Raw genomic sequence first — 16,538 nt, 5'->3', positions numbered from 1 at the left:
TTAACATTCTAGAATTGACCGATCTTGAAATTGTACACACGTAAAGGTTTTTTGACTGGAGTATCTCGTTATTTTCCAAACAAAATTAAGAAATTAGACATGAAATCGTTTTATAAGACCTTAGTGCTTCTTCCAGGTATTTTTTTCGGGTACTTTGCCTATCCCTGCTTTTCGAAGTTGTTCAACACCTTGCTCTCTGTCTTCCCAGAGCTCAAATTAAATAGTGATTACGTGTCACTTCTGTGCATGGCACGTCCTTTATCGAATAATGTCCTAATATTCTGATTTCGACTCTCCGTCTTGCCTTCAGACAAAATCTTTTGATGAAGCCTCTAAGCCATATGACATTATGTTTAACTAGCTTATTGATTGCAATTGTGCATGTATTAAATAACACTTTTTTCTACATTGTTAGTACTATTTTGGAGAAACATTTTAATTGAGTTTCTTTTCTTTTTTTTTAAATTTTACTCGCGTATAAGTAAACTGTATCACAGGTGACATACTATATGGTTATATTACGAACCCTTTTCTACATAACAAAGTGTATCATATCATGCATTTTCAATATTTTGAAAACTTTGTTCCTCTGAAGCATTTTATGTAAACCTTTATCCAGTTTTCTAAATTTTGGGTAACGGGGTCTAAAGTTTAATGGGGCAGATCATATTCATCACCTATACGTTATACCTATATCTTCAAAATTTTGGAGGGAAGGAGGATTTCACCTCTTAATAAAATACTCAATTGTGCACCACGAAATTGACGATTCTTATTTTATTGCAGTTAAATACCAGAATGTTGGTGTTAGTTGGAGACATCACTTGTGTAATGCCCTCTGCATGTGAACTAACGTAACACACACACAGTATACTTACATTGACAGCCCGTATAGCCTTTATGTGTACGAACGAGTGAAGTGCTTGCTTTTCTCCTGCCTACACGGGCGACTCGCAGAAAGGCCTCCAAGAAGGATACAGAGCATGCGCAGATAACCTCTACAGTTTTTTTCTTTCTTCTCGTGTACTCGGTTTCTCTGTAGGAAGAAAAACATCCAAAAGGCAACCACTTCCCAAGAAGAAGTGGTTTAGCTGTAATTGTGTGCAAATCACGGATAGAAACAGAAACGAAAGAGTTAAAACGACGTTTTGTTTCTTTTTGCTGTGAATTTTCTCCGAGATTTCTTATTTGCCTTTATTTTATACCTGTAACGAATACCTGTGATGTGTTTCTAAAAGTGCGGGCTTGTGTTGTGTTTAGTGTCAAGATTTTTCTACTTAGTTTAATTTACATTGTGATCTTAAAAAAATCTAAGTGCATAGGAAGAAAGGATAACATCAATAATCGTATTAGTATTTGATCAAGGTAAGAACTATTTTATTAATAAAAGAACAAACACTACTTTGTTTATAATTTTACATTTGTGTTTTACATTTTTCTCTATAGAGTTTGTTTATTTTCATCTTTCGTTTACAATATAGTTTCAAGTGCATTGTATGTAATTTGTTAATGTCATTTAATGTAATTGCATTCGGGCAGAAAGATATTATCGCGTTGATATTGCTTCTTACACTACTCCAGTGTAATTCCTAAAATCGTAAATCGTAACCAATATATATCGGCTTTTAACAATATCGCTATTCAGATTGTTTTTGAAACGAAAAAAAAAAAAAAAAACTACGACATGCTCCAGTACTGTTCGAATGTTCATTCACCCCAGAGATTCCTCCATCCATTGGTTTTCTTCATCGCATATTTTATGGAAAGACTCCCTGCCGAGATACAGCTCTGTTTAAACAATGCTTTATGAATTAAATTAAAACTGGAAAATTTGTTTTCTTTTTCGTTCCGTTATTATCTTAGTTCCGTGTTCATTTTATTTTTATTTATTTATTTATTATTCTATAAAATTCGTCTTCATTTCGGCAAGATTATACAGTAAAACAAGTCATTAATAAGATAAAAAAAAATAGGATTTTCCTGTTGTTTAAACACATAATTTATCATAAAGATAAATTTTCAGATTTACTTATTTCAGAAGTACTGATCCAGAAACTTGTATTAGCTGCTTATATTTTTGAATCTGTGTACTAGAAAATGCAATACTTTGTTGGTGACAATTAGCCAAAGGACATTAGTACACCACAATGCCATCAAATACTTGTATATTAATATATTTGATATTTTAATACTAAAAATATTGGACTATATGAAAGATTATTTATTTACAACAAATTCCATACTACTTGTTCTAGTCAGGAAACAAATTGGGATGGATGATTGAAAAAGAAATAGTACAGATTATTATTATTATTATTATTATTATTATTATTATTATTATTATTATTATTATTATTATTATTATTATTATTATTATTATTATTATTATTTCAATACTAAGCTTTGGAATGGTATTGCAACAAAGTTTCTTTATAGAATTTGTTTATTTTTATCGTTATTTTCATGTTTATTTTCATCGTTATCGTTATGTATTTATTATTTATTACCTTTTTTCTACAGCAGCGAGGTTAGAGCATTCTAGAGTGTTATCAACACAATTAACAAAATTACTACCTTGTTCAGCGACACTAAATTTGAATAATAGTATTAGAAAGCATTGTACATATCAAACATAAGGGTACTGTGTTATGTTAAAACACATACACAGATAATAGGGAGTTATCTGTATTTGCTTATTTGTTGAACAATATACCCTATATGTGTCAGACTTCTCGATAAGTCAAATTATTTTTATTCACACTCTGCGAAAATTTGTTTCAATACAACACTATGCTTTCAATATAAATTATTTATACTTTAAGGATATTATGAACAGTTTTGATGCTAATATAACAGTATCAATTTAACTGATTTTAGCATTAAAATATTAAATTATGAAAGTTTGGTGTTGAAGGAATAATTGGACAGTGTTCTAAAGAAGTATTTAGTTTGTCTTTTGTTATTTATTTGTTCTTTGACTTCGGTTTTAATTATAGAATATTAAGATTATATAAATAATGGTGCATCTATTAATTAAGAGTATCTTAAAGTGAAGACACTAACAAGAGAACATCTTATGTTGATAGTAGCATTGCCCAATCAAACAATGTGCAATCGATAGAGGAGTGAAGAAAAGTGAGAAATCCAAAGTTTTACGGGCCAACACCCCAAAAACACAGGAGATACAGAGGAAAAAAGAATCTAGAATCATGTGAAGATAGCAATGCAAAAGATACACTGACACAGAAAGAACTTTAAAATGATTAAAGTAATCAAAATGGTATTTACACAACAGTATAGTAAGCAAACATTGTATCAATTAGGAAGTGTTACTTGAAGTTGAGGTGAGAGAGTAGTATTCAAGATAGTAAAAAGAAAAATGAAGAAGTTACATAGATTATCATTTAAGAAGTAATGACTTTATTATGGATGTGGGTGAGAATTTGGTCGGAGATAAAACGGAAAACAGAAAAAATGCTAATTCTCACGTGAAATCGAAGAGATTCAAGAAGGTCTCGCAGTACATGGAAGGGTTTAAATCTGTTATGATGATATCTGTGGCTGCTCTCGAGGGATGTCACATCGGTAAAAAAAATTGCAATTTTATTGCTACACTTCAAGGGAAGAAAACTTACTTAGTATATCAATTGCTAAATAGAACATTAAAAAAGTTTTCTTCTCTTAACTTACAGCGATAAAATTGTGTATAACAACTAGGACATTAGGTAAGTTTTCTTCTCTCAGGTTGTATAGATAATTTACATTTTAGAATTAAGATATTAGTTAAGTTTTATTCCCTTAGCGTATAGCGATAAAATTGTATACAGGCATTAGGATATTAGGTAAGTTTTCTTTCCTCAGGTTGTATAGATAATTTACATTTTAGAATTAGGACTAGCCCTTGGCCAGCTGGGGACTTCGCCCCCAGACCCCCGTATTTACTCGGCCTACGGCCTCGCATGTCATATGTTCGTGCATTTATTCTTAATGTTTCCTTCAATCGGCCCAACATCCCCAGATCTCACATTTATCATCCTTTGCTCCTTAATACTCTGCTTAATAACTCACAGTTTATTTTTTTATAGCAACCTTTGTTTTGTCAACCACAATTTATCGACTTATTATATAATGAATGATGATGTTGGATTCTCATTTTCAGAGGTTTTTTTTTTTCTTATTTATAATTTTCAAAAAAGAAATCTGGGATTTTTGTTCGACCATAACTCTTGCATATTTGTAAGACAAAGGTCGATTCTTTTTCTTGTAACTTTGTAGTATTTCCACACCACCCCTATGGTATCCTGCTACACGCATACTCCTTTGAATGAAAGCTTTTGCTTCGTCATGTCTTTCGTATACTAAAAAAACTGGAACGTAAGTGGTATTTGTGTCTGGGAAGGTTCGTATTATAGTGTGAAAATGAAGTTCAATATGATTTGTATTTGCACAGGCACCAAGCATTCTCCATAAAGAAGCTTAAAGGAATTTCTTTTTGCGTAGACTCTTATGTTACTATCAAGTATAAGTGAAAAGGAATTTTTGCAGCAGACATATATCATACTCCGAAATGAAAGTCCAATGGTGTTGTTCCCTGTGTAACTCCATAGCTATCACTCACTAAAAGGAACTATCGTAGAAGTTGTGGGTATACAACATTCTTTACAAAAGCGGTTCCTTCAATTATTCTTTCAGACTGAACCAGTAACACAACTGAATCCCTTGATCGGACACGTCCAAGTGCGAAATAAACCCAACCAAAGTTGGAGTTTTTTATTTCTGTTAATTTATAAAGGTAAGCAAGAAAGTTCTGTCGCTTTTCTGGAGGTCTGTGTTCAATTGGACCTCCCACCGTGAGTTGAATGCGAATGAGGATAAGACGAAGGTCAGCTGTTGTTCTGCGTATGTGCAGCATACTACCTGGTTATGGTAGTTCAGTTACATTGTGAACTTGCGTTAGAACAGAGTGAATGAGACCTCCACAGAGCGTCATAAAGGCGTGTATGCAATACGAGTTCAAAGTGGGGACAAAGGCAGCTGCAGCGGAGTGGAATTCTACAGACTTTCTTTTTTTTTTTTTTTCCTATCTCAACTATCTAAAAGATAAGATTTTGTATCCCAAGAAAACGCCCATTTAAATAGCATAGGAATTTCTTCATCCCCTTTCGACCCCTGAAAAATTAAAAAAAAAATTCACTTTTGGCAATTTTTTCACGGTTAGTTCTCAAAGGCTACAATCATGCCAAATTTCATCATTCTAATCATACCGGAAGTGCCTAAACATTTTAGGGTGTAGAAGACGTCCCACATAAATAACATGCGAAAGATTTTTTCAGTTCTCCATAAAACCAATCTACGGTTGCAAATTTTCATTTCTGATGATTCACTTAGGTAAAGCTAACGAAAACGTAGAAGCATACCGAATTTCAAGCTTTTATTCCAATTCAAAGTACCTAAAACATGAGATACGTAAAAAAAAAAAAAAAAGGTTCATTTAAATAACATGGGGAAATTCTTCATTCCCTCTTTAGAACCCCTAAATATTAAAAATATTCACTTCTGGCATTTTTCTGTGGGTTTGTCCCGAAAAGCCACAATCATAACAAATTTAATAATTGTAGCCCTACAGGAAGTGCTCAATAATTTGAGGGTGTAAAAGATGTCCCATATAAATAAAATGGAAAAGATATTTCAGTTCCCTATAAAACCACTCTAAAGTTGGAATCTTTTACTTTGGGCAATTTTTCTGTCGGTTAGTCCTGGAAGACTACAATCATGCCAAATTTCATCATTCTAATCTTGCGGGAAGTGCCTAAACATTTTGGGGTATAGAAGACGTCCCATATAAATAACATTGGAAAGATTTTTCAGTTCCCCATGAAACCACTTTACGGTTAGAAATTCTCATTTCTGATGATTCACTTAGGTAAAGCTAACGAAAACATACAAGCATACCGAATTTGAAGTTTTTATTCCAATTCTAAGTACCTAAAACATGAGTTTATAGGTCCAGAAAAAGTCTCATTTAAATAACATGGGGAAATTCTTCATCCCCTCTTTAGACCCCCTAAAAATTAAAAATATTCACTTTTGGCAATTTTCCTGTGGGTTTGTCCCGAAAAGCCACAATCATATCAAATTTAATCATTGTAGCCCTACAGGAAGTGCTCAATAATTTGAGGGTGTAAAAGGTGTCCCATATAAATAACATGGGAAAGATTTTTCAGTTCCCTATAAAACCACTCTAAGTTCGGAATTTTTTACTTGTACTGATTTACTTAGGTAGTGCTAACGAAAATGTGTAAGCATACCGAATTTCAAGTTTCTATTCCAATTCTAAGTACCTAAAACATGAGATTATAGTCCAAAAAAATGGTCCATTTAAATAACATGGGGAAATTTTTTATCCCCTCTTTAGACCCCCTAAAAATTAAAATTATTCACTTTTGACAATTTTTCTGTTAGTTAGTTCTGGAAAGCTACAATCATGCCAAATTTAATCATTGTAGCCCTACAGGAAGTGCTCAATATGTCAGCTCATGTAGTTTTATATATAGTTAGGATATTAGTTAAGTTTTATTCCCTTAGCGTATAGCGATAAAATTGTATACAGGAATTAGGATATTAGGTAAGTTTCCTCCTCATAGCTTGTAGCGATAAGATTTTAAATTACTGATGTGCCTTCCCTCAAGATACAGCATTGGCCATATATGCAGTGATGTTGCAATTTTTACTGTATTCTCTTTCCAGCCTTAGAAAAAAGTAGATGTAAACAAACCCACCTGACTACCAGTTTGTCGATGACCAGTGATTGGTTGTTGGTCTCAGTGCACTAGTATCCTATCGCAATATAGTCCCTACTAAAATAATAATTTCAAATAAAAATATCTGAATTTATCCTACATTTTGTGATAATAAGCGCAATATATATAATATTTAAGAACAGATGTTGCATTATTTCAACCTCACCGATACCTGAACATATAGTATTTACTGCGTATGGGTATGAGTTCACCCGCCTTCCCCACTCATTTAAAATTATTGTAGAATGCAGAGTTTCATGGCGAAGATGTGTGACAATAATCCATTTTCGTCTCGTGTTATAAAACACAAAAGAGGACAACAGGAACAGAGGCAATCTCGTTTATATAACGATTTAAGAAAATATATATCTCCAACATAGCAGTAGTCAGTGTCAGTCCGTTAATTATTTACCAACAAACTGTAGCCTTATAGTCTGGCAATTATGCGACGACAGTAAGTAAGCAGACGATCTTGCTGTTCACGTCTCTCGCTGCCGAAGCACGTGTGAGTTGCGGAGTAATTCATTTCGCTTTGTTTACGCTTACTTTGTTCTAAGGCTGGAAAGACTTTAGTTGGAATTACTCTAAAGTAAGGCATATGGAGTTAATAAGTGACGTGGGTAATTTCAATAGTTTCTTCAGAAACACAATTTCCATTCACCTTGAAGGGTTACTTCATCTGCTGGGGCCTTCTTGTTCTTTTCCATCCGCTTTGAATTAGTCAATTAACACAGTGTGATCTATTCACAGAAAAAAAAAACACATTTAAAATGTTATAAATTAAAGAATGAAAAGCGAAAGTGCTAAAGAAATTCATGTCTTACGTCTTTCTACTTCATATAATATTTAACTAGTGGTTTGTATACGTGGGTGCATAGCGAGATGCATATGTATGTGCTTAGTGAGAAGATAAAATGTTCTGTTTTAACGATCAATGTTTTTGTATAAATATAAAGATGAATGGAAAATGTCTATTTCTACAATATTATTAGCGCCTAAGAAAAAAGTCCAAATATAGATCTCACTGAGCTAAGTAAAATTATATGTGTAAGTGTACTTCTCATGTGTAGTTTTCGAGAAAATCGAGAATTTTTTGTAAACCTAAAATTAAAGGTGTACGACAATCATATTACCTATTAAGATCAAACTAATAGTGAAGTGTGCCCTGATCAAATATTTTTATTATGACACTAGCATGGTGGTAGTACGCGTAATGGTTAAACTATTAAGCTTTTGTTTATGCTTAACTACAATATTTTCCAAAAATGAGACGTATTTCAATCAATAGAACACATCAAATTGAATAAACTGACATGGTTGAGAGTAAATTCTTATGCATATTTTTCGAAAAAATGAAAGAAAATGAATTTTATTAGCGCTTTTACTCACTACAACTGGTATCAGTTTTGATTGGTCAACTCCCTCTCTTAGCTTGCAGTAGAGCTCTGAAAAAAACCCTACTCTAACCCAAACCTTTTTGCTTGCAGCGGAGCTTTGATGGGAACTTAACCCTTCTCTTAGCTTGCAGTGAAGCTTTAAAAGATTCCTAGCCACAAAATCACCCACCTTGCCGTGGAGCTTCGCAGTTCTCCTTTCCCTCCTAGCTTGCTGTGGAACTTTGCAAGGCTCCAACCTCTCTTTGTTCACAGTACAGCATTGATGACCCTACCTCATCTCACTCAGTTTGCAGCGGAGTTGTGTGAGGAATCCTTCCCTAACTATTAGTAGACTTTATACTTATTTAGTAAAACTATATTATACTGTTTTATATCAAAATTTTTTCGAGACCAGCATCCTCTTAGGTGAATGAGATTGTTTTGAGTGCCCCCTCGCCCATCATCTTAAAGCAATCATCCATCCACAAGACTGGACGTAAGACTTGGACGAAGCAGTCTAAGAACCAGAAAAAAAAAAGCTTCAGTTCTGAAAATTAGCCTTGAAAAATTCATTACTATTTCTTTAAAAAAAAAAAAAAAAAAGTCAAAACTTTTCATAAAATGCATAATGGCTTCCATCCAATAATAAGAAAAAATTCTAACAGACATGGAATATCAAACTCCTCCCAAGCGCTCCATGTGGAACGTTATCGTCCACGTTGAGAACCACTGGTATACTCTACCCTGTGATCAAATCCTGCTCCCGCCAAGTGAACTTTGTAGTGGAAAAACAAGGTGTACGTGGGTTTTCTCGGGGTTCTACCGTTTCCTCCCACTTTCTTCATTCCACCATTTCATTCATCTCTCATCATCACCGTCTCCTTTAGACTAACCGGCATAAGCGTGGGACGTAAAACTCAAAAATTTCATTTCATTTTTTACTCTACCCTGTTTTTGTTAGTGACACAAGCTCCTAGCAGTTATGCACATGTTCGGAAGAATTATGCACACATTAGTTGCAAATAAAGAATAATTGATTTTACGACAGTAGACACCAATAGCATTGAGTGAGCTTTAGTTGTAAAGTGGGTATTGTAACTGCTCCTTAACGAATAAAACACTTTCTCTGTCCTAATGCTATTTGAAACATGTATCTCGAATAGGAAATGGGATATCGACAAATGAACTTCATATTCATAATCAGAACCTAGGATTTATTAGATCATCTTCGTTGTTACCATATGTTTCTCATTGATGCCATTTAGCCATTGGATTGGCATTTAGCGTCACTTTGAGCAGCGAGGCTACATGAAACCTGAACCTACAGCTTAACGTGAAAGCTGAATCACATTAGCTTCAACCGGGAATCGAACTTGGATCTCCAGCTCCGAAGGCATTTATGCTAACTATTTCAGACGATTCAGCCATTTTCCCGTGATGTGATCACGAACAACAGGCAATGTTACCTTCAATGTAGCCCATAAATCAATGTAAATAAAGACATTATAGGGAAATATTTTCTTTCTTCCCTTAGACATAAATTTTCAAAAACGCTGGTACACGCATCTGCATATTTTAACAAGGAGTTTATAATATATACCGTATTTCATCTTCCCAACTTGATGGGGTCGTGTCATACTGTATTTAGGCATATATTTTGTATTTATGTATCCCCCTTAGAATACAGTTTCGAAAGATACAAAGTGACATGATAAAAACTTAGTTTGAGGTAGTTACTATGTTTCGAAATTTATTTCAAACTGTTCAGCCGTTCTCCCGTGATGCGATCAAAATAGACATATCGCTTTCAATGTGGCAAATGTACGTAATTTATATAATGCTTCCCTTAAAATGAGATTTTCAAAATCGCTGGGACTTTTTACTGCTTATTTCTAATGAGCAGTTTATGTACTAAATTTCATTTTTGTACTTGGTTGAGCTCGTGAGATACTCAATTTTTCACTTTACTGTGTCCCCCTTAGGATTTGTGCCTACATTTTATTCAAAACAACACAATTAAATCCATGTTCCACACCTAGAAATCTTCACCTAAAGTCTGCTGTCACCACATTTGTGTTTTTAAGTGTGGGGGTACGCGGGGGGACGCCGTCCACCCGCTTCCAGAAAAAAATATGTGGCGTCCCCCCACTTTCTAAGAAAATTACAATGGACAAAAAATAGGCACGGGGTACAGCGTGACGTCATGCGTCCCCCTACCTTTTCAAATCCACTTTTACCCTTGCATGTAGCACAAAAACACGTTGTTCCTTTGTTAATTTGGGATCCGTCTCAACACCTACACTACTCGGCACAACTTGACTTAGTAAACAACTTTTAAACAAAACACGTATGAGAACATGGTTACTAGTCTGAGCTACACTAAAATACACACGTGCCAGTTCTAATATTATAATAATAATATAATAATTTAAAAAACCTCGCTGATAGCTCGTTTATTTCTTTTCTTTTTTACTTGTTTTGGGGAAAGTGACTTTGTGATCATCATGTATATGTGCCATCTTGGCGGACAAACTTATTCATGAGCTTAAAAGATCACAGTTATATATTTAAGATCTGTGTAACTAACTTGAGTATTAGTTTCTAAATAGCTACTTCTTAGTACTTGGACAGTATATTTATATATAGGGGCCGCGGTGGCTCAGTGGTAGAGCGTTCACCTCTGGTGCTTGGGGTCCCGGGTTCGATCCCAGCCCCCGCCAAGTGAACTTTGTGGTGGACAAACACCGTGTGCGTGGATTTTCTCGGGGTTCTCCCGTTTCCTCCCACTTTCTTCATTCCACCATTTCACTCATTTCTCATTATCACCGTCTCTTTTAGCCTAACCGGCATAACCGTGGGACGTAAAACTCAAAGATTTCATTTCATTTATATATATATATATATATAGTGGCGGATCCAAGGGGGGCTATAGCCCCATCCCCCCTGACGCTCAGGTATATACTGAATAAAATGGGCTTTTCAGTCCTGCTTTACACTGGATAAAGCGGCGAATTATGGTTTAGCCCCTCTCTTGATCATATCCTGGATCAGCCACTATATATATATATATATATATATATATATATATATATATATATATATATATATATATATTTATATTGAGATTTATACATGACCGTATCTTTTTGTGGGAGTGTGTTAAAAAAAGAAAGAAAGAAAAAAAATATAGTTCCGCTTTCTTGTTTTCAAAGACAAACCATTAGAAACAGTTGGAGTTCCGTTCTAGTTGTTCCATTTAGTTCCGTTCACGAAAAAGAACTTCCGTTTACCTCTGCTTAAGCATCTTGGATGAATAATTTATAAATTGCACGAAGTGTTCTACTCTCTTACATATGAGTTTGCGTTACAATTCAGTAAAACGACATACCACAGAGACATAGCAACAATCCACAAATGTATTTTGTAATTGAGCTAAACATGATCGCAAGAAATGTAATAAAATAATACCTCCCTGACACTTCTTTTGTACAGCATGACGAATGTGGATGAAATTTTGCATGACCATCAAGGCCGTTGGTGGAAGCTTTATACTGTATATATAAATCTGAAATTGGTTTAAACATGAATTTATACTATAATCACAGAAAAACTTTTACTATGGAAATGATTAAGAATGGAAAATACCTAAACATATGCCAATAGTTATGAATTACGTTTGTTAGTGTTGTATAACTTCTAGGAGTAAAATACAGTAGAGCGTCGATTATCCGAAGTAATTGGGGGACATGGGTGTTTGGAAAACTGGTTTGTTCGGATAATCAAACTATACATGTTTATTTACCATGCGCGGAGCGGCACGCCTCAACTCTAAGCTGGCGCAGCTGTTGCTGTGAACAACTTTGATACTGCCGCTACTTCTATAGCCAGTGCCAAACCGACAGAAGTGTGCTGATTGTTGAAACACAGCGACTGGCGGCTTGGCCGGTCAGCAGCGCCTTATGAAGGCCCCATTAGAAACAATGTTCCGCCAGCGGTGGCTCAGTGCGGTGACTACTGTGGGAAACTTGGTTTGGGAGTGAGAGGGATGATGGACGGTAGGGTGGGAGAGTAACAGGTGCGAGCGAGTACACAGTTCGGTTAAGCGGTCGTTCTGTTGACCGACGTTCGGATAATCGACGCTCTACTGTAGCAAGATTTTGTACATGACCCAGTGAAAAGCTCGGAAGCCTGTGGAAGCAATAGCTGGCAGAAGTAAACGAGAATCACAGACGGTTAGGGCGCTGGAAACGCTGGTACTATTTGCAATTATTGCCAATTAAAATAACTTGGACCAATGTATCGTTATTTGCTGATATTATCGTTTAAAATACCTTAACAATACATATAACATGCTGTAGTGGGCATCTTGAGTATTTTCCTTAAGGAGAGTTACATGGCATTGATGCTAAGATTACATTATCTTGGTGTAAAAAGAGTTGATATTGACAAAGACTTGTAGTAGCGCTAACTTGTTCGACTACGTGTTTCATTTATGAAAGACACAGGATGCAAAATTAGGTATAGAGCGTCTCACCCTTAGATTGCAGTACAGAGTAAATGGGGCGCGCTGTTGCCACATTTCTTCCGCCGAATGTTTTCTTCTGAAGAAAGAACAAGAATGACAGAAAGAGTGACTGAGTCTGTATATAAAACCTTTCTTAAATTCATATATTTTCATCGCTTTTGCCATTCCATTCGCACAAATTCACTTGAAACGGCGAATTGGAGGGTAAGAAACAACAATCTAATAATTGTGTGTTAGAGGTTTCCTTTTATGATGGTTTATAAATTGTTGCAATAAAATTTCGATAAGAGCAATACGAAATCGAGAGAACATATGAAACGAATAGAAAACATGTGATTGAAATAAATGACAGGCTAAACAGTTTCACATAAAAATTCCTGTACCGATTGTGAAGCAAACTAAGAAATAGCAATGGGTAAGATACTGCTCCACTGTAAAAAAAAAAAATCGTTGTGTTATTTCAACGACATGTCTATATGTTAACATGATTGGGTTAAAATATAACACAAACAGGTGGTTACAACAACTTACTCTCCATTTAGAGTTGTGTGTCAAATGCCGGTACTTGAAATGACACATAGTCTGTATGTTAAATTAACTCAAGTGTAAAATCTTCGGTGTTGTTTTCTGCGTGAGTGTCAAATATGTTGGCATCTAGTTGTAAAGGCTAATGGATTGAAGCTACAGAAAAACACAGTAGAAAGAAATATTTAAACAAATCCAGATATACGCAAAATTTCAACATGGAAACCGCACGATGTGTTTTCAATTGTTTTACATAATGTTTCTGAAGAAATATGTCAACAGCTAAAAACAACATCATGTTACTGTGTCACTTCTACACTGCACTAGAGCTCACCAATAAGGACCGGTGACTGTGCTTCAAAAATGGCGGGAAACAAATAGAATCGCGATTAAGAGGCAAACATATTATAAGGATATAGGTAAGAGTTTCCTATCGTTCTTGAATAAGATGTTGGTGAAGGTTGTGTTTCGCACCATAAGGAAATACTTCACAATAAATGTTGGGGAGGACGACAAAAATTTTTATGAAGATTTTCTAAGTGAAGTGTTCTGTAGTTTACTATTCATATTTTAAAATTAGAACCTTCGGTAAGCGTAAGCATGCACACTACATTGTTTTCTAACACAGAAAAATGGTTACATCAACACCACACACGGAGTTATTTCAACACCGAAATAGGTGTCGTAGTAACACAGAAGTGGAGTCGAACTAACACCAAAAAATGGTGTTAATCTGGTGGTCTGACCTTGAATTATGACACAGATTGTGTGTTGAAATAATAAGAAAATGATGTTGAAGCAACACAGGGTTGTTATATTGATACTTGACATGGTGTAATATTAACACAAAATAATTAACACACTACACACTGTGTTACTTTCTTCGGGATGGTGCAACAACGCCACAAGTAACACTCAACACTTTTCTCGACACTATAAATACTAACACAGATCCGAATTTAACACCGCTCAACACCGCGGGGTCTGTGTTGAACTAACACCACGACCACATAGTGGTAGTCACGCTGGAACCACTGTCCTATGTTAAAATTGAGTTGAATTAACACAACCACTTTTTTACTGTACATTCACCCGCTATTAAAATTTGTCTTTCTTGGAAGATATATATATATATATATATATATATATATATATATATATATATATATATATATATATATATATATATATATATATATATATATATATATATATATATATATATATATATATATATGTGTGTGTGTGTGTGTGTGTGTGTGTATGTATGTGTGAGGAAAAGAAGGAAGTAAGTGGAGTTGACGCAATGTTTCTCGTAGGTGTGGTCTAGGATTCGATTTTGCGATCGTGCTTCCCTGAAGCAGTAGATTCGTGCTCGCATAGCATCAACAGTGAATATTCATCGGTATAGTACGACACCCTACATCAGTAACTTTAAAACAAATATTATAAGGAAAGTAGTATTGGCAAGGTTTGTCATGCCTTTCTTCTGGTCAGATGCGCGCGCTTTGGAAAGTTGACTCTTACCACTAAAAGTCATAAAACCTAAATAAAGAAAGATATCGGCCTGCGAATTGTTTTAAAAATAACTTCAATCATTTCTCAATATTTTTCTCCCTTCGGACTCCCATCTAACCTGAAAAATAAAAAAAGTTTCTCACTAGTCAACTTTTTAGATATTGCATTGCAATAGTATATGCACTTTCTCTTATATTTTATTTTTTATTTTCAAATTCAAAAAGTTTTTTTGAATTCAAACTTTTCCAACATTAGCACCAAACATGGTGTTAATAGCTGTATAAGTTTCAACTTTGTATCTCTTATAGTTCCGAACTTATGACGTGATATATATTTAACGCGACGTTAGAATTTGCCATTGGCAAGATTTCGCTATTTCAATTTATTTCAATACTTGAAAATTCTTCTTGATATGAGAAAAACATATTATTTGATAGAGAATACAATGTTCTACAATAATCTATCCATATCTATCAAAATAAACTATTTCTAAAATTCAGGTTAAGTTTGGCAACAATGGGCATAAGGAAAAGCATTGTCATTTACTCCTGTACTGCAATCTAAGAGTGAGACGCTCTATAGTATGATTCACTTTTGTGAGTAAAATAATGATTGCCATCTAACTTTTAGTTTTGACCCAGGCTGCTTACTGTCGGCGTTTTCTAACCTGGCATACTCGTCAGACCGTTCGAGGGTACACAGCAAATAATTAGTAATGTTAACTTTTATTTACAAATCATAAATATTGGAATTATCTAAAAATTGCATTGGCGTACGAGGAGGTTTTAGTACAGTCCAAATGGCAACAGATCGCAATCGACATTTTACTCATCCTCATAAATCATACATAGTCCCATTTAGACTCTTATTTAAAATATTTATTTAAAGTTTTTTTTGTATAAATGTGTGTGTGTGTGTGTGTGGGAGGGGGGCATGATTAAAATTAAAGCAGTTATTTTTCAATTATCTAAATAAGAGTACAATCAGTGGAAGACAACTAACAAATGGCAGAAAATATAGAAATGGTTGGGAGTCGCTACTCTAACATTATTAAACATTGAAGATGTGTGTTCTGGTTAAATTACATGCGTTCCTGAATGAAATGGCTCATTTTTATTTTATACTTAATTCAACATTTGATTATTTTTAACTGTGACATACTTCTTAACACAGTTACATGTCTGTTTTACATTCGAATGCGTGATTTGAAGAATAAAAAGAATTTTAGGAATGGTCGATTAAATTGATCAAAAGATTGCGATCTTGGCCAATAATGTTTTTGGATCAGGGGGCTACAAAATTTTTGAACAGTCTCTAAATCGAGTTTTCGTATTTTCGTAACAAGGAATAAGCACATCATACTGAGTTAAATGATAGTTTGGGTTTGGCTACATTATATGTAGTTCTCCAGTTATAAGAAGACCTGCAACAAAAGTTTTGATTGAAATATATTGGATTTTTTTAATTAAAAAGTGTGTACTGTCGTATTTTAAAATCCTTGCCATCCACGTGATTTGTGTTTCACAGGCGTTTAGTATAATGGACATCCGTATATGAAATAAAGATGTATATTCATTATTACAACACTATGAATGTTAGATGTCTTTTTGAGCCACTTTTGCCTTCTTATGATAAGTTCCTGATAAACTTAACAGAGGATAGGTGCTGGTAATGTGTTTTACCATCGACTGATAATAATATATAGTAATGTTGAATTTATCTCTCTGATTGTTTATCATTTAGTAAACAAACTGGAAGTTGATTAGGTCGTAAAACTGGCCCTTACGGTTGTGA

General features: G+C 34.4%; 1 protein-coding gene across 2 annotated transcripts in view; it reads left to right on the top strand.

Annotated features, from left to right (window-relative positions):
- The first annotated feature begins 926 nt into the window (after positions 1 to 926).
- Positions 927 to 16,538, top strand: part of LOC145674014 (uncharacterized) — a 135,646-nt gene continuing 120,034 nt past the window's right edge. For both annotated transcript variants that reach the window (XM_081743841.1, XM_081743842.1), the window contains exon 1: positions 927 to 1,365. The gene's annotated coding sequence lies outside the window, so the exon portion shown is untranslated. The remainder of the gene's footprint in view (positions 1,366 to 16,538) is intronic.

This window comes from Thermobia domestica, chromosome 2, assembly GCF_964235325.1.
Source record: "Thermobia domestica chromosome 2, izTheDome1.hap1.1, whole genome shotgun sequence".
NCBI lineage: Eukaryota > Metazoa > Arthropoda > Insecta > Zygentoma > Lepismatidae > Thermobia > Thermobia domestica.
This window is presented reverse-complemented; position numbering and strand designations above follow the sequence as displayed.